We start from the raw sequence: 26,697 nt of genomic DNA on the forward strand, positions 1-26,697 counted from the left end.
AACTCTTATTTCACTAAACTCAAAATTATTTCCTTAATCTATTGTGTCTTGTATCAAATGGGTAACAGATTCTGGGAATTTGTTATCTTCTTTCTGATTCCTGGTAAAACCTTCCTCATTTTTGTGGGCTGTTAAGGGATTACACGTTCCAAGATAACAAACTTATTGGCTGGCTCATTTTTGAACATATAATCATTACAATACATTAACTAATAATGAAAATGAATGTAGGAATAGTAAAAAAAAAAAATATATATATATATATATATATATATATATTACCTACTGGCGGTCGCCAGTAGGTAGTTATAGTTAGGATAATTTTCAATGTTAAATCTCAACATTCTATTTTGAATAACTTTGGCGCCGGTTGACGAATCTGCCTGAAATTTTCAGGAAAATGGTCTCATGGCGGTCCGGTCCTTCCCTGAAAGTTTGGGGGGGATTCATCAAGCGGGGGCCGAGATAAAAGGGGGGTCCCAAAACGCGTTTTCCCCATGTTAATTTCCATAGGGCGGTCGATTTCACTTTTAGCCCGAACGGCTGAATGGATTTCCACCAAACTTGGCAAAATTGTAGGGACTGGTAGCCCGATGTGCCTTTGCTATGTCTCAAGATATGTGCTCCAGTGGATTTTGAGTAATTAAGGTTCAAAAAAATATATATATCTATAGCCGCGCTCCGGTACGCGCACCGGTACGCGCACCGGGCGCTTACCGCGACTTGCGCGGAGAAAGCTGATTGGCTCTGGGGGGTCTGTAAACATTCTAAACAGTCCGGAGCGGCCGCCATCTTGTGTCTCGGTAGGATCGAGACACAAGAGGTGGCCAAAACAAAGGGGGAAATGACCATAAGGGGGCAGAGTAGACCCCCCTTGACCCCCTAGGTTTGATGTGGGGGCCATAAAAGGGCCCCACGGGGCAAAAAAAAAAAAAAAAAATTTTTTTGATTTTCGCGGGGTGAGCGCCCGGTACGCGCACCGGTAAGCGTACCGGGGAGTGTACCATGGGGAAAAAGAATGACAGTTTTAAAAGTAGCTGATTAGAAAAAAAAATGTTTAGTTGTTTTTTTTATATATACACATACATATATATAAATGCATATGCACATATATATATGCATATATGTCTATATGTGTGCGTGTAGAGAGAGGTAGAGAGGTAGAGGTGTAGAGGTAGAGAGGTAGAGAGGTAGAGAGTAGAGAGTGAGTAATAGAGAGTAGAGAGTGAGTAGTAGAGAGTAGTAGAGAGCAGTAGAGAGAGTAGCAGAGTGAGTAGTAGAGAGTAGTAGAGTGAATAGTAGAGTGAGTAGTAGAGAGTAGTAGAGAGTGAGTAGTAGAGACTGAGTAGTAGAGAGTAGTAGAGAGTAAGTAGTAGAGTGAGTAGTAGAGAGCAGTAGAGAGTGAGTAGTAGAGAGTGGGAGAGAGTAAGTAGTAGAGAGTAGTGGAGAATATTCCAAAGTTTGGCACAGCACCACTTTCACAATGAGTCCAATCAAATCATATCACTTACAGTACTTATTGAAGCGCTGAATCTTGGTGTATATTCAAATGCTTTTATTTTCCTTAAGTTTATGTACCACAGCCAGCCGAAACGTTTCGTTCTGTACAACAGAACTTCTTCAGGGCGTTCTTATTTCCTTCAAGTTATGTCGGTATCCCGTTGTCATATAACTAGATATTTCTTCCAAATGTTAGACGAGACATAAGTATATTCCTATTCAAAGTGACTAGGTATCAATTTTACCCACACAATTCGGGCAGACTTGAGTAATTTATAGCATCCTCAAAGTCAGTCTTTCAAAAATTCCAAAGTATAGGACATGATAATCCAAATCCAAATGTTTCTCAAGAAAAGTCATTTACAATCGTTCGGAATATCGGTGTTTGGGCAGATATGATCCAGGGACCCCCAGTATGCAAGGGGAATTAGTCCCCCCTCTGCAAAGGCGCCAGTGGCCTGCATTGCAGAGAGGTGTAACAAGGGTGTGGCCTCATTACACTTCTCTGCAATGCAGCTCCCTCGTGCATACTGGAGGCTCCTGGTGGACTAGTTGACCCCAGGGACCCCCAGTATGCAAGGGGAATTAGTTCCCCCTCTGCAAACGCGGCAGTGGGCTGCGTTGCAGAGAGGTGTAACAAGGGGCATAGTCTCATTACACCTCTGCAATGCAGCCCCAGGCGCATACTGGAGGTTCCAGGTGGGCTAATAGGCCCCCAGGGGCCCCCAGTATGCAAGGGGAATTAGTTTCCCCTCTTCAAACATGCACGGGGGCTGCGTTGCAGAGAGGTGTAAAAAGGGTTGTGGCTTCATTACACCTCTCTGCAATGCAGTCCCCTGGCGCATACTGGAGATTCCTGGTGGGCTTTCAGGTCTTATATAGTTAGAAATTAGCATTAAAAAAACCTTTGAAATTCACTGAAAAAACCACAGGTTTCACACCAGTTATAGTTAGGAATTAGCATTTAAAAAACCTTTGAAATTCACTGAAAAAACCATAGGTTTCACACCAGTTATAGTTAGGAATTAGCATTTAAAAAACCTATTAAATTCACTGACAAAACCAGTTATAGTTAGCTGGAAATTTTACTGATATAAAACCAATGAAATTCCACGTTATAGTTAGTTGGACTCACTATAACTTGCGCGCCTGCAATGCACTGCTGATGACGTCACATATTACATCACTCATGACATGGTCAGTGACATCACTCATGACATCACTGATGACACCATCCTTGTGACAGAGTGACAGACCTAATTTCAGTGTAATGTAATGCTTGAAACACATATTCAAAAATAGAAACAAACATTTTCAAAAAAATGGAGATACCCAAACCAGTAACAACAACCAATTCAGTAATTCCACCATCTATATACACATCCACTCATTCACCAACAGTTCTATATAGTCACTCATATATACTCACTCATCATATGTAGTGATACACCTATACATCCTGTTACACATCAGCAATCATCCAAAAGTTACTCACACACATACTCACACATGCAAATAAACTATTGAACATCCATTTATTTGCATATACATTTATACACACACTGCCACCTTACTTCTAAGGAAACTTACCCATACTTACTCTCTTAAACAATCACTTATAGAAACACATACTTATTTAAACAGGAACTCCTACAATCTCTCACTATATATACTATACTCACTTATATACATCAATACTCACATATACTAGATTAAAACATATGTCGTTACTAATGAAGACACTAGTGAGACAGTCATTCACTCACTAACACACACATATATACACTCATCCACCCATACAGTCCTGCACATATGCTGTCTTCAAAACACATACAAACAGTGAGTCAGTCACCAACCCCTGTAGCCACTTATACACAAAGAGAAACACTGATACAAACATTTAAATATCTAAACAATACTCGCTAATATATGTATTCACTAAGATACACATAATAAGCCAGTTACCCAACCAATTTTTTTTAAAAAAACATCCATTTACACACTTATTTAAACATTTATTCTTCCATCGACCTTTACAAATACATATATAAAACAAATTTATTTTTCAGAAAGACACACATTCACTGGATGGTGTCATCAGTGATGTCATGAGTGATGTCACTGACCATGTCATGAGTGATGTAATATGTGACGTCATCAGCAGTGCATTGCAGGCGCGCAAGTTATAGTGAGTCCAACTAACTATAACGTGGAATTTCATTGGTTTTATATCAGTAAAATTTCCAGCTAACTATAACTGGTTTTGTCAGTGAATTTAATAGGTTTTTTAAATGCTAATTCCTAACTATAACTGGTGTGAAACCTATGGTTTTTTCAGTGAATATATATATATATATATATATATATATATATATATATATATATATATATATATATATATATATATATATATATATAGCACCAGTCTTATCATGTCCAGGATGACTAAATAATAATCTCCATTTTCCACAATTTCCTCATCGAGAAACTGTAAAAACATGAAGGCTAAAGAAAACTAAATTCAAGGTTCACAAAGAAGAAACAATATCCCCTCCAAACTCATAACTTTCCACCAGCACACCTCTTATGATCTTACCCTCCTAGAGGCAGTTAAAAAACTATCAGGTTGACTAACTCTCCAGATTGGAGTCGTTCCCTATATATATGTCCAAGCAACTTGACACTACCATTCCTTGGGATCGCAAGTACTGAGCAAACCAACTCACTTCATCCTCCCAATATAAAAAAAACAACAACCATCCTTTTGAAAAACTGCAATGTAATGCAAAAAACATAAATGGTATTATATAGAATCAGTTTGCGCCTGATCTTGAAAGTACATTTTCATTTGTCTCACATAGTGTCAGGAGGAGCAGGAGAATAATCAGCTGTGGAACTCTTCGTGAATTTGCATGTCATCTTTGAGCAGGGGTCATGAAAATCGTCTCTATATTATTCCAATTTTAGTCCATGTGCCGCCGAAGAGTGCACCACTTTTACCATGATTCTCCATATGGGTCAAACAGGAGACACATTTCAAGAGGGCTTTATTAAGGTACTGTTTATCCCTGGACAAGGCACTATATATTCCTTGGTTGGGCTATATAAAAGGGGAAAGGATGTGGCTTAACGGCTAGAGCGATGGACCTCGAAGCTTGGGTATCGGGTTCGAGTCTTGGCAGCGGCGCGCAACATCCTGTGATTCTTGGCAAATCCCTTAATGTCCCTAAGCTTAGCAAAAAATGAATGTGTGTGTCGGAAATGCAACTGGTGCTAATGTAAAGTGTTCTAATACCTTTGGGTCCAGTTCACGCTATATAAAACTCCCCACCCCCCAAAAAAAATCGTTTGATATGGTGGGAATTCCTGAGCTGGTCTCAGACCCGGCATCTAGTCGAGCTAAAGCAAAGCAGAAGGTCAAACAACTGTAGTGTGGAAATGTCAGACTGTTGGCTGAATGGTGCAAAGCCTCTACTCACACACATCTACTTGCTGACATCTAAGGACCCAGAGTCTCCTTTTTAGGTCGAAGCCTGCGTTGCAGCGCATGCGCTGTTGCAGGCGAGAGTTCTTGTAAGCAAGAAGGGGCATGAAACCACGCCCCTTCGGCCATTGGCCGGCCTCGCGAAATGGAGGCCTGCCATTGGACAATGCCCCTGTTTGGAAGATTTGTCCGTTATACTCCCTCCTTTTGAGGACTCCGTGACCTGACTTCTGGTGTCGCAAGCCGATTTCCTGAAACATTGCTATGGTAACCACAAGGCCAGTCACGGAGTCCTGGAGGGGAGAAATTCAGTAGATTTTTCCGCCCCCTTTTTTTTTTTGCGTGCGGTTTTCTGTCATTGTTACCTCGTTCTCCTTGCTGGAAGGAGGCATTGCAGTGGTTGTATATACATATTATTCCCTTTAGGAGTTAGAGGATGGACCCTCCTTGTCTTGTTCTGTTTTCACTTTGACAGGAAGTAACAGTCCTTAACTTTCGATTTCTCTTCTTCTGCTTTCTTTTGCTGTGAAAAATGGTAATCGGATGGCAGCTGAGATTGCATGCGCACCACGCAGACAAACAGCACGGACACGTATCGCGTCCCTCAAGCCTTTTCACCTTTGCTCCGTTTGCACTCCGCTCCTCAGAGGCAGGCGGGGCACCAGTCAGCCGTTGCCGGCTGCTCGTAAACTCAAGGCTACAAACAAGCATCACAGTCCCCTAGCCTGTGGTCTCTCCTGCAGGAGCTGGGAAAGCATAGGATTTCGCACACCATCGACATTTGATTTCGAAAGCAGCAGCTGCTGTTGGCTTTCCTATCCCTGTACACGCTCACCAAAATAAGACATTGCAAACCTTTGGCACATGGCGTTAGTGGGATGAATAACAACGAGGGGTCTCTCATAGGGGCGTGGCCGTTGTATTAAGGGAGTCTGTCTAACATTCTTCCAGTACCTCATCCTCTATTTCTTTTAATCTCTCCTGTGGTCATTCTCATTGTAACACGCACTATCTGTCCCCCTCTCTCAGTTTCACTCATTCTCCCTCTGAAGCCTAAAAACGGTTTGATTCTCTACCCCTTTCTGGCCAGTGGGAGTTGGGCCAATTGGACTATAAACAAGCTTCTGTCATTTGCCCTATTTATCACATTTTGGTATAGGGGTGAGGGTTAATTTAATTTAGTTTCCTGGTGTTTGTGCAGTACACATTTTCCATTAATGTTGCCTCCAACTACTAATGGTTGTCCAGAATAAATTGTTTCCACAAGACTTTACATCTCGCACAGACTGTTGTGTGGATCATGCTACTTTGTTGTGTCTTGTGTGGTGTGAGCAGTTGGTAGTCTGTTCGTTTTCTGAGTACTGTAGCCCCTAAAGTGCAGTGCTTGCTGGGAAGAGGCTTGCTTGGTTGTGCTAATAAATCACTTTGATGCATTACATTTGATAGGTAGCTTGCGTCTGAGTATTGAGAAAGAGAATGATGGAAGACTTGACGATGTGGCTGTGCACCTTTAGAGAGTAAAAGTCGCTCTGTCTCCAATATAATAGATATGGTTGTGTAATACCACGCAAAGTAATGGTTTACTGGAGGGTGCTAAGCAGCAGTTCATTGCAGAAACGTGTTTAGTGTCTTAGATCCGGTGGACACAGGCCGAATAGCATTTGAGCATTAGAGAAGGACAAGGGGAACCCATTAAGTGGCTCGGGACCATGGGTATCAAGTATTTATCAAAACAACAAGTGGTCCTGAGCATACAAGAATAAGGGAAAGCACAAATATTGTATATAGACCACAATGGACTTCTATATAGTTTAGAATTTCTTGTCCAGCCGGGCAAGGAATATTTAATGATTTGATAGATTATTTGATCTCAAAATACATCACATAACCCGAAGCAGTGGGGTTATAGTAGGGCACAGTCCTGTGCCCTACAGAGGGAGGAAGTGAGAAAGTAAAAGTAAGTGAAAGGAAATATCAGGCAAACAGAGTGAGCTTACAGGTCACTGATATTGATTTACATTGACAGTGTATCCTGGAGTTACTCATACAAACAAAAATGCAATAGAGTTACATGTATGAATTACTCTAAAAGGAGTCCCGGCTGGACAAGGAATTCTAAACTATATAGAAGTCCATTGTGGTCTATATACAATATTTGTGCTTTCCCTTATTCTTGTATGCTCAGGACCACTTGTTGTTTTGATGAATAGCATTTGAGCGGCGTTGGTGTAGACGCGGGTGTGTGATAGCCTGTATCACTGTATCACTATCCCTCACTTTTTCCATTCCTTATCTTCTCTTTTTTGGTGATCTTACTCTCTTCCATTTTGAGTCTGTATTTCTCTATTCTCTTTCAGTTTCCACCATCTTCCACTTTGTATTTTGCTCTCGTCCCCCTCTACCTATTGCACCACAGCTCTTCCTTAAATCCTCTTTTTTTCCCATCTTCAGTCTCTTTCTTCTCCCTCATTCCATTTTTAGGTCTTGCCTATCCCATTCCGCAAGGAATGGATAGTCGAGAATTATAGGAGGCAAAAAAGTTCTTAAACCATCGGGCAGATTTCAAACAGTTCACGTGAACACAAGCACGCTCATTTCCCCACATCAAAGCCATCAGCCTCCCTCCCACAGGCTTCACCAGCGTGGGCAGTGCGCGCTGGCCTCAGTTCTCCTCCCCCCTAATTGCTTTCACTTTCACGGCCACTTCAAAGGGATCCTTTCCCGGCCGCTTTTTTTTTCTTTCGGTTTTATAACGTGCATATGGCGGCCTCACAACTTTATTATCGTGCTCACGGCCAAAATGCTTTTTTTTCTACATTGCTCGCCATCATGTGTTAAATGGACAGTGGCGCACATTATTTTATCAACTGCTTTTCAGAGTTGTTTTCTCTCCGCCATGGATACAGAACTGCTGACATTCACGTCACACAAGGAGATCTTTACTAATTAATCCAAACAATGCATTGCCCTTGTCTGCGTTTCTAAAAATTAGGCGTCCGCTGTACTTGTTTATGCATCTGCATTAGACCTTTGGTTGCTTCAGGGCGCTTCACCACACTGATCCCTTGGCACAGACCGATTTACTTAGACTGGCATTTTGGTCCCCAGCGAGCCCTTAATTCCCCAATACTTCTGAAAAGTGCCACTGGTGAATGCTGGAACCTATCTTACTGGTGATGTCATGACTGGGTAAACAGAAAAGAGAAATGTTTTTTTCTCTACATTGGATATCCCCTTTTATTTAAATTCTGTTCTTGGATTTTTGTCACAATAAAATACACTGAACATAATCTTCACAAAAGTTATTTACAAAACTTTAAGCTATTGCCATTATAAATTACAATAACTTTTATTTAAGTATTGATTATAAAAAAAAATTAAAAGCCATTGTTATTTGTAAAATCAATACATCGAAGTCACGTAAATACAACACATATTGCATTACAAATGCTACAGGTCTCACATTTGCGAAAGTTAAAACTATTGGCATTGTAAATGACAAAGCTATTAATTTTGCTATTTTCAAAACCAACACATAAATAAAAAATGTGTCATTTACAATACCAATAGCTCAAACTTTCCTAATGCGAGACCTATTGCATTGCAAATGCTTGTTTGTAAAGAGCCCTCGATACAGGTTCTACCTGTCTCATTTCAGACTGAACATAGGGGTCGATTAGGATGGCGGACTGACAAAGTCCGTCCGCCATCCTGTCGTAGCATGGGACCGTCCGCCCTAATGGCGGAGGTCCCGTGCACCGAATTAGGATGCACCGCCCACCGCAATGCTGAAAATGCATGTTGTGCGCTTCAAAGCACAACATGACAGGCACCGCGCGGTGCCTGCCATGTTGTATTTTGAAACACAGGGGGGTACCCCCCATGTGCACCTCCACCCCCCCTTCACCCTGGGGGCCGTAACGGGCCCCCAAAGCAAAGACCGTATGCCTTTCCTTGGCAGCATTGCCGCTACGGAAATGCATTCCCCAAAGCCCATACTAATATGGCTGGTGGTGTCTGATAGACACCACCACCATATTAGACCTTTTCCGCAACGGTCGGAAGGCGACCGCGGCGGAAAAGCGGTGGACGGTCTTCCCGTCCACCGCTGACCCCCCAGCCATCCTAATGTGGCGGGGGGTTTTTTCAGGGAGGATGGCGGATGGATGGCCACCGCCAGCACGGCGGGGGCAATCCGTCCGCCATCATAATCAACCCCCTAGTATGCAACCTTGTCTTGTTCCCTTCCAAACCATGTTTTGTGCCAGTGTGATAACAGTTCAGAACAAAGCACATTGCATTTTGTCTTATTTGCACATTTTATTCTGCTGCTAGAAACATTATTTATTTACGAGTTTATGATTTTTTTTACATCAAACAGTGTAGACAAGTAATGATAGCACTGCAGTAGCTTCCAACAGAAATGTGATTTGAGAAAGGAATGTTTTATGGTCAAATAGATCAATGCTAAGTGGATGATTGTGTAGAGGTTTAATGTTCTTGGTTATAATTACATGTCATTCAAGCAATAAGGTCCGTTTTGGATTGATTTAGAGAAAATGCTTATGATTTTAAATTTTACTGTTCACAAATTAATTGTCAAATTATAATTTTTTGAGATGATTATATTTTATTCTGAATTTCTACTTTTATGACTTGTTTAAAGTTGAATGAAGATGTTGATTGATTGAGTAATCAGGTGTGAGTGCCGTCTGCTATAAAACATACGTTAAGTCAACTTACCTGAAGGATGGGGCAATTAAAATATAATAGTGTTTTCAGCCGCCATTGAAAACTTTGACTTTAATTTATGTAAACACCCATTATAGTATGACTGATAAGCTGCAGCCTAATGAAACTTCACCAAACCTGACTTCCTTTGGAGTAAATTATCCTGTTTCCTGTTGTATGAGGTCAGGCGTCTAGAGTTAGTATCATCTGTGACATCTGTGACATCAGAGCCAGGCTCAGTCAGTGTTGTCGTCAACCCCATCCAGGTGCCCCTCCAGCATAATGGCATGCAATAATGCTGCTATAGTGCTCCACCTGCACACTGCCTTTCTATGTTCGAACGCACATCTGATCGTGCGACCCCCTCCCCGTGTTCTACATATGACATAATTACATGATTACATGGACATCAGTTTCCCCTCTGTCACAGATGCTTATGGAGATTTTCAAATGGTCACTGACACCCAAAACCTACTGCAACTGACAGTATTTACTTCTACAAGCACAACAATTACAACTTCTCTCTGGCAAGCTCAATAAATTCATCGAAGAAAGTCATAGATACACGAATGAACTGTAGGCCTAATGAAGGTGTAGTCACGCAAGAACTGTGAGGGAGTCAGAACAATAGAGCAGCAAGCGGGGGTCGAGCGGTGGTCCACCCCTGGCGGCACGAGTTTCATCGAAGGCCATTCCCCCCCTCCCACCCATAGATTGCGGCTGTCTTGGGGCGGCAAACGAACGCAGGATTCACCAGCACCAGGGCCGGGGCACAAGCATTGGCCGCCACGGGCGGCAAAAGGTCTAGCTATGCCACTGAGTCAGAATGTTAAACATTTCCAATTGAGCACGAGCCAAATCATTATTGAGATTAACAAAAAATTTGCATGCATTTTTGAGTTTTTCGTTTACACTCCCCTTAGCCTTTTGCATAGTCTTCCTGCTTCTACAATGGCTGTGCTCCTGTAATTGAAAAAAAAAAACTTTTCTTCAGTAACATGACATTTATGTAGATTCTTTACCTAAGAAATACCCCTCCATGTGTCAGACTGGTCTGGAGCACTTTTTCCCATCATCAGTTGCTCTTCAGCACCATGAGGTGGCTCCATGCAGCTGCAACTGTGACTCCATCCACTGGCCAAGATGACATTGGTGTACAATAGGCACCAACCTCCGTGCTTATGTTATTCCTGATACTTATTTTGCATCCCAGCCAGCAGTGTGGAAGCGAACCATTTATTGTATAGGCATACATATATATAAATGCCTATACAACCTAGAAAGCATCAAAAACAGTGACAATAACAACTCATGCATGTTTGCAGACATGGGAATTTATTAATAATGGCACTAACTCATCAGTGGTGGGGGGGGGGCAGTGAGAAATCTGCAGGGAGAATATGTTTCCATCTGAAATATTGTTACTGAAGGTAAGAACATTTTCATCTGATGGATATAGCTCCATCCAGATTCCTCACTTTAGGAATTAGTCCCAATGTTGCACCCTCTAGGAGATGTAATTGACTAATTGACTAGTAAGGAGTCATACAATACAACCCTGGCAAAGCACCATCACTTTTTGCCTGAACTGTGAAGTAGCACTGTTTTACAAATGTATGGACAGATGACTAAATTCATATCTGACAGATATCAGCTGCAGGAATGCCTCTGGTGAAAGGCATCGAAGCAGTCTAGCGTTCTAGTGAAGTATGCACAAATGCTCTCTGAGGGTCTTTCTTGGACAACGTGTAGCAAATGTTGAAACATGGGATGATCCTATTACCTTTGTTACTTAATTTCCACTGATCAAATTGGATTAGTGATGCAAACATTATTATACCGTGAATTTCTTGGTTAAAGAATTAACTAGTATACACTGTTTACAATCCTATTCAGATTTCTTACATTCTGCCTGCTGTACTTACATTTGTTGCATGATCAGTTAAATACAAACAATATAATTGTGATGTGGATGACTTTCAATAAGCTTGTCTTTCTTGGCTCTAGCATAGCTCACAAAGAGCTGGTCATTCACTCAGTCAGGTTAAGTCTGGTTGATGTAGTATGAGACCCACATATGTGGTTCGGTCAATGCAGCCGCTCCTTCTGGTGGATAAGAAGAATAGAGGACATATAGAGGGTGATAATCTGTATCACATAAAAGACCGACACCACATTGGACAAGAAAGCGTAGGGCCAACTTGTTTTGGTAGAGAACTGTGAAAGGGAGACAAACCAAGTGGTCCTAAAGTACTCCGACCCAATGAGCTGAAGTTATTGAATGAATGAATGAATGATTACACATTTCTATAGCGCATGGTTACCCTAAGGCATCCCAGCGCTTATGTGGTCAAGTCATCTCCATTAACTTTAGCAGAATAGGAAGGTTTTCAGCATTTTTCTAAACCTGAGATGGTTCTCCTCCAAGCGGATAGCATCTGGAAGATTGTTCCAGAGCTTTGCAACCTGTAGGGCGAAACGTCTGCCCCCAGTGCGCGATCTCCTGATCCTGGGGATAGCCAGTAGATTCTTATTGCTGGATCTCAGGGTTCTGCATGTTTGATAAGGCGTAAACAAGGGTGCAAGAATGTCTGGTCCCGAGTTATGCAGGGCTTTGTGAGCAATAGTCATTGCTTTAAATTGAATTCGTTGTTGCACAGGCAACCAATGCAATTGCCTCAATGCTGGTTTGGCAGAGGTTCTGCGTGGGATGTTTAGTAGCAATCGGGCAGCACAGTTTTGAATGGTCTGAAGAATCTTGATTGTCCCTTTAGGGGCCCCTAGATAGACTGCGTTGGCATAGTCTAATCGTGTGTCAGAACTCAGTACCTGAAATTCCTGAATTCCGTAGGGACGTCAGACTGAAAGTTCGAAGCTAATCTCCCAACTCCCCTACGCCGCTGAACCAGATCTCTCTAGTCTCAGAGGCGAAAGGGAAAGGGGAAGTGGAAGACAAAACAGAGAGACTGTCCACACTGGTGCCTTCAAATCTTCTTCTTCTGAGAGGAAGGGTACACCTGTAGGAGTGTGGACTTTAGCCTCTCTCTAATTTTATCTATGATGGCTGATTCTGAAAACTGGTACACACGAAGACTTTGATAAGTTCTAGAAGGTTCCTTCAGAAGGCTAAAGGTGGTAAGCAAAAATATATATATATATTTCCATCTACTTCTGGATACTGAAATAAGTCTGAATGGAGTTGTAATCAATCACAGGCTGAAATCCAATGGAACCACAAGAAAGAGTCTGAAGTTCAGGTTGGCACTAGAAACTGGACTGAGGATAGCGCCAAGAAGGTTTTTTCTCCAAAAAAAAATGTAATTCTCTGCCTCAAGCCTTAAGCATTGTCCTGGACAGAGGCTCATTTATTGTTCATAGCGCCATTCAAAGAACACTGCGGTGAGGATGAGCTATCACAACCCAGTGACTGCCACTCTATGTAAAAGGAATTGTTCTGAATAGCGTCACTGGATTTGCCTGACTGAAACGCTAGAAATCACTGCTGGAGTTCTGGAGCAGACAATACTTTCCAGCTGCAATTACTGAAATTGGAAAGCTCTTACCGGAGGATAATTCACAGAGAGACTGAACCCGGTTAAATCTTTCACAAGGCTGCCACCTGCTGTCCGCTGACGCTGCTTGCATGCAGAAAGTACAGGCTCCGGAGAGAACACAAGGAGTCCCTGGAACAGAATAGCAGCGGAACTTCTTGGGCGCACTGTCAGCGAGGCGGGACCAAAGTAGAGTTAGAGAATGACCTGAAAGGGCACCTAAGCTGATATTTATATTTATTTTGCTAAACTAGGGATTTCCTGAGGGAGAGAGAGCACGGAGCTACCGTCTCTCAAAATTGTCGGTTGAAGTGCGCAGTGGAACGCTCACTCGCGCTTCACATAGGAAGAGCAGCGCGAGGAATGAAACACTAGAGCGCTAATCAGCAGTGCTGCCTGCTGACCTGGAATTCGCTTTAGCCATCTTGGAGTGGAATCTCGACACTAAAACCCTCCAACTGACTGGAGCAGCTAGCATTGTGGTCGCCTGTTTTATCTTGTTTGAGGATGCGGAGGGCGTGTCTTCAACTGCAATTTGGCCATTCCTGACAGTACCCCCCACCAAAACCCCCTCCTTAGGTTTCTGGGGATGAGTTTTATGGAATTCTCTCACCAATCTTGGGGCATGAACGTTTGCACTGGGTTCCCAAGATCTTTCCTCAGGACCAAAACCCTTCCAATCAACCAAATAATACACCTGACCTCTCTTAATCTTGGAGTCGAGAATTCTCTTAACCTCAAATTCTTCAGCTGATTGGACCTGAATTGGGGCTGGGGGTAGGACCTTACGTAGATTTGGTGGAGATCGTCGGATCAAAGACACATGAAAGGTTGGGTGGATCTTTAAAGTCTTAGGCAAATTTAACCTAACACTCACTGGATTTATCATTCGAACCACTGGAAATGGACCCACAAATCTAGGCTGAAACTTTCGGTTTCCTCTCAATCGCATATGACGAGTTGAGACCCAAACTTGATCCCCAGGTTCAAAAACGGGTCCCTCCTTACGACTCTTGTCTGCCTGTCGCTTGTACGCTGCTTTGGTCTTAGCCAAATTTTCAGAAGCTAACTGATATGCTAGTTGTAATTTCTGGACTATCTCCCCTGCTGCCGGAACCTCCACTTCTACTTGACCCACCAACATATTGGGATGCCTACCATAGTTTAGGAAGAATGGGGAGAATCCTGTAGCTGAATGTACGGAGTTATTGTATGCAAACTCTGCAGTACTAAGTAAGGAAGGCCACTCTCCAGCTTGTTCCAATAGGTACAACCGAAGATATTGTTCTAGGTCCTGATTTACTCTCTCGGTCTGTCCATCCGTTTCTGGGTGATAACTGGTGGACAAACGAGAATCAATTCCCAACCCTCTCAAGAAAGATCTCCAGAAGCGAGACACAAATTGTGGGCCTCGATCAGAAATGACCACCTTCGGAATCCCATGTAATTTTACCACATGCTGAATAAATAAGGTAGCCAATTGAGTTGCATCTGGAAGGCCTTTAAGGGGAACAAAATGACTCATCTTGGTAAAAAGGTCAACCACCACCCAGATGACAGAACTCCCTTGACTAGAAGGCAACTCTACTATAAAGTCCATGGACACTGTATGCCATGGATAAGGGGGAACTGGTAACGGCATAAGAAGACCATGAGATGGTTGTCTGAGACTTTTCCCTTTTAAACATAGTTCACAAGTGGCAACATACTGTCTCACTTGAGCATCCATGCCTGGCCAGTCAAAATTTCGCTTCAAAAGCTCCAAGGTTTTAGTTATTCCTTTATGCCCAGCCAATTGCTGATTGTGAAACAAGCCAATAGTCTCTTCTTGTAACTTTGCTCCTGGAACAAATATTTTCCCTTGAATCAACGGTTTTCCATCCTTCACCAATCGATCTGGTCCTTCAGATTCCCAATTTAAATAATTCTCTTTCTGAAATTCTTCCTTAATTTTTTCCTCCAACTGGCTGACCACGGAGACTGCCACAATCTTTTCTTTCGGAATAATAAACTCCTCTGATTTTGACTCCGGTTTTATTTCTGAATCTTCTTCCAGATTCAAACGAGAGAGTGCATCAGCTTTTCCGTTTACCACTCCAGGTTTATAAGTCAGAACAAAATCAAAATCTGCGAAGAAAAGAGACCATCTGAGCTGCCGTGGGGTCAAAGTTCGAGCTGACTTTAAGAACTGCAAATTTCGATGATCAGTAAAAACCGTCACCACATGTCTTGCTCCCAATAGATAATGTCGCCACTCTTGAAACGCTTCTTTCACCGCTAACAACTCTCTGTCAGCAATTGAATAATTAATCTCTGCAGGAGATAACTTCCTAGAATGATAAGCCACCGGATGAAGCTGTCCAGTACTCTTGTGACGTTGCGAAAGGATACCTCCGATGGCCCAATTTGATGCATCAGCTTCAACAAAAAATGGTTCCTTTGGGTCTGGATGTTGAAGAATTGGAGCTGTGACAAAAGATCTCTTTAGGAATTGAAATGCTTCTTCAGTAGTTGTTCCCCACACAAACTTTTCGTTCTTTCTAAGCAAACGCGTGATTGGACTAACCTTTTCTGAAAAGTTTTGGATGAAACGACGGTAGAAGTTGGCAAACCCCAAAAAGCTTTGGACTTCTTTTACAGATCGGGGTGTAGGCCAATCCTTAATTGCCTTTAATTTTGAGTCGTCCATGTACACTCCTTGAGGAGACAGGATGAACCCCAAAAATTCTACTCTGGAGGAGTGAAATACACATTTTTCTAACTTGACAAAAAGTTGATTCTCCATCAAGCATTTCAGGATGGCTCGTACATGAAAAACATGCTCTTCAGTATTCTTGGAAAAAATCAAAATATCGTCTATGTAGACAACAGCAAACCGATCCAAGAACTCCCGAAGAATGTCGTTTACGAAATGTTGGAAGGCTGCAGGAGCATTGCATAAACCAAAAGGCATCACCTGGTACTCAAATAGTCCAAATCTGGTTCGAAACGCCGTTTTCCACTCATCACCTTCCGCCATCCGAACCAAATGATACGCCCCTCTCAAATCTAATTTGGTGTAAATGTTGGCATCCTTCACCTGGTCCAAAAGCTCAGAAATGAGTGGCAACGGGTAACGATTTTTTTTTGTAACCAGATTTAGAGCCCTATAGTCTATACAAGTTCTCAAACTCTTGTCCTTCTTGGGAATAAAAAATAGAGGAGAGGAGACTGGAGACTGAGATGGCCTGATGAATCCATTGGCCAAATTTTGATCCAGATATTCCTTCAAGTGTAAATTCTCAGACTCAGATAAGGCATAGATCCGGCTACATGGCAGAGAAGCTCCAGGCTCCAACTCAATCCTGCAGTCATATTCCCGATGAGGAGGAAGTTTTTGTGCTTCTTTTTCATCAAAAACCGCTTTCAAGTCTTGATATTCTTGCGGGATTTCAGGGATTTCCACTGTACATATCATTTGAGGTTGGTCGGCCAGACAATAGGAGTTCAACAAATCTTTCTCCTTAGAGATGGCATGAAAACAATTTTCCAAGCAATAATCTGAACTTAACTCTACTGTACGCCTTGCCCAATCAATCTTGGGGTTGTGCTCCGTAAGCCAGGGCAGCCCTAAAATCAATTGAAATTGCGGGGCATCTATTAGATTGAAACTAATGCTACTACGATGTTCTCCTGGCCCCAAGACGGTGATTTCCTCTGTATCAAAAGAAATTGGACCTGAAGAAAGGGGGGTACCATCAACTGCTCGTACAGGTTCAGGTTTGGACTTCTTAATAAACTGGATGCCCAGACTCCGAGCAAACATGAGGTCACAAAAATTCCCCGTAGCTCCTGAATCAATCATGATCGCCACCGTAGCACTTTTTGTTTCTCCAAAAGAAATTTGACATGAAAGAATGAGATGCGGCGCAGAGGGCTGCAAGGTGTTAGCTAGACTTTGTAGATTTGGAGCTGTCTTCGATTCAGCTTCCACCAGTGCAACTCCGTCTACTGGTGGAGCCTGTCTTTTACCCATGGGGCAGTCTTAGGACGTCTTGGACACTCCTTCAGAAAATGACCGGAACCACCACAATACATGCATAACTTCCCCACACGTCTCTTCTCTCTTTCTTCTTTGCTGAGTGGTCCTCGAACAGTGCCTATCTGCATTGGCTCTTCCACTGAAGCCTCATCCTTGGTTTTTCCAATATCAGAACGCATTCGATCAAACCTGGGTGGAATTGTTCGAATTTCCTTCCGTCGCTCAGAACGTCTTTCTGATAGTCTCTGATCAATTTGAAGAACTAAATCTATCAATTCCGATACTTCCGTGGGCCTTCTTGGAATTTGGGCTAAACCATCCTTCAAATCGTCCCTCAATCCTCGATAGAAAATGGCTGCTCTTTTAGCCTCAGGCCATTTTGTTTCCACAATCAATTTATTATACTGAGCTAGATAGGCCACTAATTCTCTATTCCCTTGCTTCAAATCCAACAGTTCATTGTCAGTTGACTGGGCAATAGCTCTTCGATCAAAAATTCGCAAAAATTCAGTCTTGAAATTTTCAAAGTTATATAACACTGGATCATTGGTGGACACTAAAGGCATGGACCACGCCGCAGCATCTCCACTCAAGTAAGACAGCATGAACGCCACTTTGGATTGGTCCTCTTTAAAAATTATAGGCTTGCACAGGAAATGTAGGGAACATTGAGTGACAAACACCTGAGCCTTATTCGGATCCCCCAAGAACCTCTCTGGTGGGGCCAACGGAATGGTTGGCGACATGGCATGCACTACCTGAGTGGTAAGTTCAGAAGATGACGGGGAAGGACTAAAGGTTTGAGATCTCAGACCCCCAAAATTGGGACTTGGACTAGTGGAGAGTTCATTGAGGCGTTGACGCAAATAACTAGTTTCTTGATTGGATTTCCTCACCTCCTCCCTAGTCTCACTCAACTGTTTCTGTAACCCCTCCAACACTGAACCCAAGGCTTTTAGATCAAGACCTTCAGCCATGACGCCCAGACGGAAGGCAACTGCTGGCACTTCAATCTGTCAGAACTCAGTACCTGAAATTCCTGAATTCCGTAGGGACGTCAGACTGAAAGTTCGAAGCTAATCTCCCAACTCCCCTACGCCGCTGAACCAGATCTCTCTAGTCTCAGAGGCGAAAGGGAAAGGGGAAGTGGAAGACAAAACAGAGAGACTGTCCACACTGGTGCCTTCAAATCTTCTTCTTCTGAGAGGAAGGGTACACCTGTAGGAGTGTGGACTTTAGCCTCTCTCTAATTTTATCTATGATGGCTGATTCTGAAAACTGGTACACACGAAGACTTTGATAAGTTCTAGAAGGTTCCTTCAGAAGGCTAAAGGTGGTAAGCAAAAATATATATATATATTTCCATCTACTTCTGGATACTGAAATAAGTCTGAATGGAGTTGTAATCAATCACAGGCTGAAATCCAATGGAACCACAAGAAAGAGTCTGAAGTTCAGGTTGGCACTAGAAACTGGACTGAGGATAGCGCCAAGAAGGTTTTTTCTCCAAAAAAAAATGTAATTCTCTGCCTCAAGCCTTAAGCATTGTCCTGGACAGAGGCTCATTTATTGTTCATAGCGCCATTCAAAGAACACTGCGGTGAGGATGAGCTATCACAACCCAGTGACTGCCACTCTATGTAAAAGGAATTGTTCTGAATAGCGTCACTGGATTTGCCTGACTGAAACGCTAGAAATCACTGCTGGAGTTCTGGAGCAGACAATACTTTCCAGCTGCAATTACTGAAATTGGAAAGCTCTTACCGGAGGATAATTCACAGAGAGACTGAACCCGGTTAAATCTTTCACAAGGCTGCCACCTGCTGTCCGCTGACGCTGCTTGCATGCAGAAAGTACAGGCTCCGGAGAGAACACAAGGAGTCCCTGGAACAGAATAGCAGCGGAACTTCTTGGGCGCACTGTCAGCGAGGCGGGACCAAAGTAGAGTTAGAGAATGACCTGAAAGGGCACCTAAGCTGATATTTATATTTATTTTGCTAAACTAGGGATTTCCTGAGGGAGAGAGAGCACGGAGCTACCGTCTCTCAAAATTGTCGGTTGAAGTGCGCAGTGGAACGCTCACTCGCGCTTCACATAGGAAGAGCAGCGCGAGGAATGAAACACTAGAGCGCTAATCAGCAGTGCTGCCTGCTGACCTGGAATTCGCTTTAGCCATCTTGGAGTGGAATCTCGACACTAAAACCCTCCAACTGACTGGAGCAGCTAGCATTGTGGTCGCCTGTTTTATCTTGTTTGAGGATGCGGAGGGCGTGTCTTCAACTGCAATTTGGCCATTCCTGACATCGTGATAGTATAAGGGATTGGACTAGGATCCTTCTAGCCTCAAAGGGAAGTAGTCCTAAGATTTTTCTGAGTGCTCTCATGAGGGCATAACTAGTCCCCGCTACCTTCCGGGCTTGGACCTGAAAATTAAGGGCTGGGTCGAGCCATACTCCCAAGCTCTTAATTTGCTCCTTAGGGGTTGGAGGCTGCCCCAAAGAGTCCGGCCACCACATATCCACAGAGGTAGGTGGTTTATGTCCTAACATCATGATCTCTGTTTTGGCTCCATTGAGCTTCAAAAAAGAGTCATTCATCCAATCCTGAACTTTACTAAGACAGGAGGATAGGTTGTTATAAGTCGTCTCCTGCCCCGACAGAGAGATGATAAGCTGAGTGTCATCAGCATAAGTTACCAACTGTACTCCCCAGGGTTGCACCACCTCAGCCAAAGGTCTCATGTAAATATTAAATAAAGTAGGGCTGAGGGATGACCCCTGGGGAACACCACATTGGAGCTGTATTGGGGCTGAAACTATGTCATCCTCAAACACTGAGAAGGTCCGATTGGACAAGAAGGAGCTAAGCCAGTTCAGTGCGGTCCCAGTGACACCTATATCACTCAATCTCTGAATGAGAATCGCGTGATTAACGGTATCAAAGGCCGCACTGAGGTCTAATAATAGTATGGCCGCACATTTCCCTTCGTCCAGAATCTTCCTGGTTTCCTCAGTTACAGCCACCAGGGACGTTTCAGTACCCTGTTTACATCTAAACCCAGTCTGGGTGTAATGTAGCAGATTATTAGCCTCAATGAAGGTTGATAGAAGAGAGTTAACATGTTTTTCCGCAATCTTGCTAACAGTGGGCAACAGGGATATAGGACGGTAGTTGGAACAATCGTCAGGATTGAGGTTGGGCTTTTTTAATAACGCTCTTACTCTTGCTTGTTTCCACATAGTTGGAACTACCCCTGAGGACAAGGATGTATTAATCACATTCTGCATCACAGGGGCTACTGTGTTTGAGACAAGCTTGAGGATGGTTGGTGGAGCTACATCACTAGGTGATCCAGATTTCAAATTGCCCAGAAGCAATTGGGCCTTGTCGACATCCAGAGGGGAGAATTCATTGAGCGTAGGTAGATCTTGTGCCAAAGGGGGGTTAGCCCTATTGCAGTCACCTATGGCAGTCGCTTGAAAAGATGCATAGATATTTGCTACCTTTGCGGCAAAAAAATTTGCCAAGTCCCTGCAACGCGGGAGTGCCATATTTGAGTCCATAACGGGGGTAGGAGGGGTAACCAGGTCTTTAAAAATTTTAAAAATTTCCCTGGAGGAACTAGCAGCTAAAGAGATTTTTTCCTGATAATAATTGGACTGGGTCGCTTTTATAGCCTGCTTATAATTGCGTAATGCTAGTCTGTAAACTTTTTTATTATCTTCACCATAATCTTTCCTCCACCTTCTCTCCTTCTGTTTACATATCTGTTTGAGTGTTCTCAACTCAGGTGTGTACCACGTTTTTTTGTTCGCCCCTTTCCGATGGGAAAGTTCAATTTTAGGCAGGGTCACCTCAAGGGATTCCTCTAGCCAATGATTAAAACGCGCATTTGCCTCTATTGGGTCATTAGTATACTCTGGTTTTGTTTTCCTAAGTTCCGATGTCCATTTGTCCACAGGGAGTTTGGACCAGATCCTGCACATTTTTTTAGAGACGTTGGTCTGTATTGGTTGCTTATAGTGGGTCAAGGAGAAGGACAAGAGGTTGTGGTCCGACCAAGGAACCACTGTTGAGTTGTCGAACTTCAGCGCGTTCATATTGGTATAACAATGGTCAAGAGTGTGACCTGCTATATGTGTGGAACCTAGGACGATTTGTTTGAGTTCAATCACCTCTAAAGCTGTTAACAGTTTTTGACAGGCATGGGAGTCTCCTTCATCCAAATGAATATTAAAATCTCCCAGCATAGTAAAGTTAGGGGCATTGCAGGAGAGATTAATGGCGCAGCTCACAAGCTCGTCACAAAATTGGCCGAGGGGTCCAGGGGGCCTATACACAAGGAGCCCTGTGCATGTACAGGTCGGGGACAGTGTAATGGAGAAGGACAGACTTTCTGAACCTTCTATAGCGACCTTCTCCTGTCTGCAAATCGCTGAAGTTTTATAAATTATCGCAATCCCTCCACCCCTTCCATCAGTACGGTCTTGTCTTATGATTGCATAGTTAGGCGGTAAAGCTCTTACGATATCTGGGTCGGAGCTCTCGTTAGTCCATGTCTCCGTTAGGAAGAGTACCTCCAGGTCTCGTTCTTCCAGGAGTAATGAAATTTCCAGCGCATGCTTGCGCAGGGATCTGCAATTTATTAGTGCTAGTGAGTAGGAGCCTACATCAGGGGTAGCAATATCAGCCATAAACTTAAAATTACATCCATTACATGGGATATGGTCATTGACATATGGAGAGAGAAGATTACAAGTAGACATGTGCTCACTTCTGAATGCCAGGAGTTGGTCCCTAGTATATGTTCTTAGTGGATTATCGGGGGTCCTAGATGTTAGGGGGGTAGCCCCTAGTCCCGTACAGGCCCGGACGGGCCCAGACGGGCTTACCTTTGGCGCACCTTCGGCGCGCCGCCGGCTCGCCCGCTGCGCCCGCCCGCTGCGCTGTCGGGAATCAGTCTCCATTTATTGAGTGGAGGGGAACAGGAGGTGGGACAACAACTAGTCCACTCACCTCAATTCCTCCCCAAGATGTCTGCCGGCCCTGTCTCAGACCGCGTCAGAGCCTAGATCGCTCTGCGCGGGGAGCAGGGTTCGATTCCAGCAAGGGTCAGCAAAATTGTTTTAAAAGGATCCTAATTTAAATATTTACACGTCGCAACACACTTCAATAATTTTAAAAAAATTAACAGCAGCCTAAACCCCCGGCTTCCGCCTCAGGGGAGATAACACACTTCAATAAATTTTAAAAATGAGCAGCAGCCTAAACCCCCGGCTTCCGCCTCAGGGGAAATAACACGACACACTTAGTATGTGCCGGCGCGTTTCTACAAGCCTTAAATACCGTGGGCAGGAGGTGGGACAACAACTAGTCCACTCACCTCAATTCCTCCCCAAGATGTCTGCCGGCCCTGTCTCAGACCGCGTCAGAGCCTAGATCGCTCTGCGCGGGGAGCAGGGTTCGATTCCAGCAAGGGTCAGCAAAATTGTTTTAAAAGGATCCTAATTTAAATATTTACACGTCGCAACACACTTCAATAATTTTAAAAAAATTAACAGCAGCCTAAACCCCCGGCTTCCGCCTCAGGGGAGATAACACACTTCAATAAATTTTAAAAATGAGCAGCAGCCTAAACCCCCGGCTTCCGCCTCAGGGGAAATAACACGACACACTTAGTTGCTACTAACAACACTGTCTATAAGAAGTCCAAGTGGACCCCTGGGCATTGGCTCGAAAGGGGATACAATCAAAAAAGTCACTGTCTGAAGTGAAAACCTTCTGGCCCTTGGCATCCAATTATTTTGACTCCCTGGGTAAGGCATTCGGTCTCTATTTTGAGGACAAAGGCTGAACCACCAGGCAGTATGGCAACGAGGCAGAGGGCAACAATTCTGAAGCACCTGGGTCTGGCCAATAGCATCTGACAATTTGTCTGTGGACCCCTGGGCCTGAGATGGCCTTCTTCTAGGCAGCCAAAACAAGTTTCAACAATCTTCAGTAGTGTCTCAATAAATCGAAGGACAGACTCAGCAGCTAAAAAGGCAGGTTGCACGATCTCACAAAAAATGTAAGACTTGGCTTCACAGAAAACTAAGTTTGCTCTAAATTCTTGCAGCTTTGCACACTACTAACCAAGGACACTTTTTCTGTGAGAGGGCTAAAACGTTATGAGTTATCCCCTTCTGTTAAGGTAACTGGGCCCACTAGCATTCAGTAAGTCAAGATAACAGCCAGTGTTGGAGTAAGAAGGAGGAAGGAAATTGTTAGTATCTAAATCATCATCCTAAATACATTCATAATCTCAAGTGAACATATTTATTGCACTGGAAATGAACCCAAATAACTCCTCCATCCTGATACATTTCTGTGCTCTTGGAAGAGACTGTTTGTGGACAGCTCTGAAGCCAACTCTGGTGGTGGTTTCATGCAGGCGACAGATGAACAGGAAATAGCGGCATAGTCCCGGTTATCTCTCAAGACGTCTAGGTCAGAACCTGTAAAGGTACTCAGTCGGGAAGCATCTTGGTCAGTGCTTCCGAAGTCGCCAACCCTAAAGGAGTGGGTCCACCTTTGGGACATGGTTCAGAGGGTGCCAGAGCCATCCTGCAGATATCAAACATGACTAGGCGAAGGCCTCATTTTATGCAGGGTCGACAGGAACAGCAACTGGATCTTCTGCAGCTTTGTAATAAACTCTGAGTAGGAGGAAGAGACTGGCACAGGGAAATGGTGCAAGTACTCCAAGGGAAGTTTCCTTGAGGAAAAATAATTTCTCCTCCTTATGATGCTTTTGTGTTCGTTGTAATAACATCTCTTGGGAGATCGTTCCCTGGCAGAAGACTTGCCTGTAGGAGAAGGGATATGCTTTGGACTGTCCCTTTGGGTCTTGGCAGACAAATAACTTGGGGTCTTGCTCCCTTATGTCCTTTGGGTGCATCACCGAAGTTATGTTGCATGCCACAGAGTCATGGCCAGAACCAAGGCACGACATGCAGATTAAATGTGGCTCCAATGGAGCCATCCACTTAAGGCCCTTAGAACAAGGCTTGAAAGAAGGAAATCCCTCCGGAAGACTTTTCACATATTTGTGAATGCTGAAGAATTTTCCTCAGTAAAGCACAGAGAGAGAGACAGAGAAAGGTGGGGAGGGAGAGGGAGAGACAGAGCTTTGGATTGTGTCAATGAGGCATAAAAAACTGACGACAATATATAGGCTGATGCCACATATACACCAATATTGCCATATCGACGGGTGGAGTTGTGTAAGAAGCAGCATTAGGCAACCTTGCAATGCTAGAGAGCTACTGCTGGGGAAGAGCTTTCTGGCTTTTTGACCAATTATTCCATCTGATTCTAATTGCTGTTGCTTTATGGAGGACCGCAGCTAGTGCCAGGACTCCTCAGGCTAACAGTGCGTTCTACAAATCCCCCTAACGTAACATAACATAATCCCTGGAGAATGCACCTGTCCAGTGCCATGTATGCACCAACCATCACACTGGTTGGTGCAAGCAGGGCAACACATTATACCTTACATCTCTTCTTTGGATGGACTTTTTACCCCAGAGCAGTTAGTTGGGACTGACAGCTTTCGAATGCATTGTAAATGTTCTGCATGGGCTGTTGCCCACTTTCCAATGACTGTGACTATACTCTGGACCAATACTTCAGCTTTTGGAATCTGTTAATCGACTGAGACTTGCATGGAACCTGCTTCCTGACGATGGGACTGGTTGCTGTCCATTTTCTTCAGCCTAGGGCGACGCCTGATGCCCTCTTGAGTCTATGCTGGCCTCCCTCTTGCTGGTCCAACCTGCATGCAAGCCTTCAGCAGTCCCATGAAGTCCAGAGATGCAGATACAGCATTCCAAGGATACCATTTAATACAGACCAGTGGAGGGCTACCTGGCAAGTACACTCCCTTCGTGTGCCAATGTGTGCTTTGTTGCTTTGTTCACTTTGCACTACACACTAGCCTCTGCCCGGCGTTTTTCAATCAGAGACCCAGGAGTCTGGATTAAAGGCCATGCTTGAGGGTTCCCTGAGTTGCTAGCCAGAAGTCCAAAACTCAAATGTCTTGGATGCTATTTGGATCCAGAAAGTTTGTTGAGGTTGTGCCTTGGCCTTGTCGCTGGCTTTGTGCCTCTGGATTCACTCTATGATTGCCTCTGATGTTCAGCCTCATGTCTGCTGGATTCAGTAAAGAGATGTGTCCCCTGAATGGGAATCCATTGACCTGCAGGTGCTAGGACTCCAGTCACGAGATATCCATTGTGCAGGTACCAGCAAACCTCAACCTATAGCCCTTTACTAAGAACACCAACACATGGTTTTAGTGTACCATAATCTTATTTTGCTTCCCTGCACTTTGCCCCATTGATGTACTGTGTTGTAATTTTACTATTGCGTTTTAGGAGTTACTTCTTTGCTCAGAGGGTGGCTGTCCTCGGTGCATTATGGCATTGCAAACAGAATACATGGTGGCTAAATATGATCATGAATAAATAAGGTGTTTTATCTTGATACATAGTGTTGCATATGTAGTTCATCAGTAATATTGTGTTCCATTGTTTGATTCGTGTCGTTTTTACTGTTTGGTTACTTTTCCTACTACACGCACCTTTCTATATTAGAAGGTGTCATTGTAGGACATCTGTGGTTCCCGTGTACATGACAGGCCCACAGAGGGAACCACAATGTTTGCACTCACCTCCTGTGCAGCGGATACTTGCTCTCCCAGTGATAGGGTGGCATACAGCACTGCCAGCTGGTTCTATGTGCCCTCTTACATCCGCCTGCAAAGACACCGACACAGGCCATGCTGTGCTTCAGAGGAGGAGGAACAGTGCTGCACCTGGTATCCAGAGCCACAAAGTGCAGATGGCCCTTTTAAGGAACCTCACTTCTGTTACTTTCTGGCCTGTAAGGGTTCATCCCCCAGCAGTGTATATAAATAATCATCTAAAGCGTGGGCAATGCTGGAGTAAAACAGCTTGTTGGCTTTGAGGGGTAGCTAGTAGTGTTTATGAGCTGTATGAGGCATACAAGAGTATGCACCTGTACCCGTCACGTCTCCAACACACCTGTCTTTTAACCAGCCTGTGTGATTTATTCACTATTAACGTAATAGTGGCAATAACTGATGCATCAGTGGGTGGTGGCCTATTTGAGCGACCGCTAAACCTTCAACCCCAAGAGCATGTGAAGGAGACGCAAGAAGGTTCATTCCATTCTACATGCTAGGCTTAGCAGGTCTGCAGGACCAACACATTTGGCGAACAGGTGGACACAGTGTTCAGTTATCAAGTGCAAATAAATGAACTCACCTGAATCACGGTTGACTCAATTCCAGAGGTAAGACCAGAAGAACGACCAGAGGAGAGACTCGGGGAAGCTGCACCTGCCCC

The 26,697-nt window shown here is 43.8% G+C and overlaps 1 protein-coding gene and 1 non-coding gene across 2 annotated transcripts in view; one reads left to right on the forward strand and one right to left on the reverse strand.

The window, feature by feature from the left end:
* Nucleotides 1-26,697, forward strand: part of LOC147712268 (uncharacterized) — a 593,266-nt gene that overhangs the window by 62,448 nt on the left and 504,121 nt on the right. The gene's annotated exons all lie outside the window — the stretch shown is intronic.
* On the reverse strand, nucleotides 4,385-4,491 carry LOC147712269 (U6 spliceosomal RNA). Its single transcript, XR_015296254.1, has one exon. It is a non-coding gene; the product is annotated as a U6 spliceosomal RNA (small nuclear RNA).

The sequence above is a fragment of the Lissotriton vulgaris genome, chromosome 5 (assembly GCF_964263255.1).
Source record: "Lissotriton vulgaris chromosome 5, aLisVul1.2, whole genome shotgun sequence".
Classification (NCBI taxonomy): domain Eukaryota; kingdom Metazoa; phylum Chordata; class Amphibia; order Caudata; family Salamandridae; genus Lissotriton; species Lissotriton vulgaris.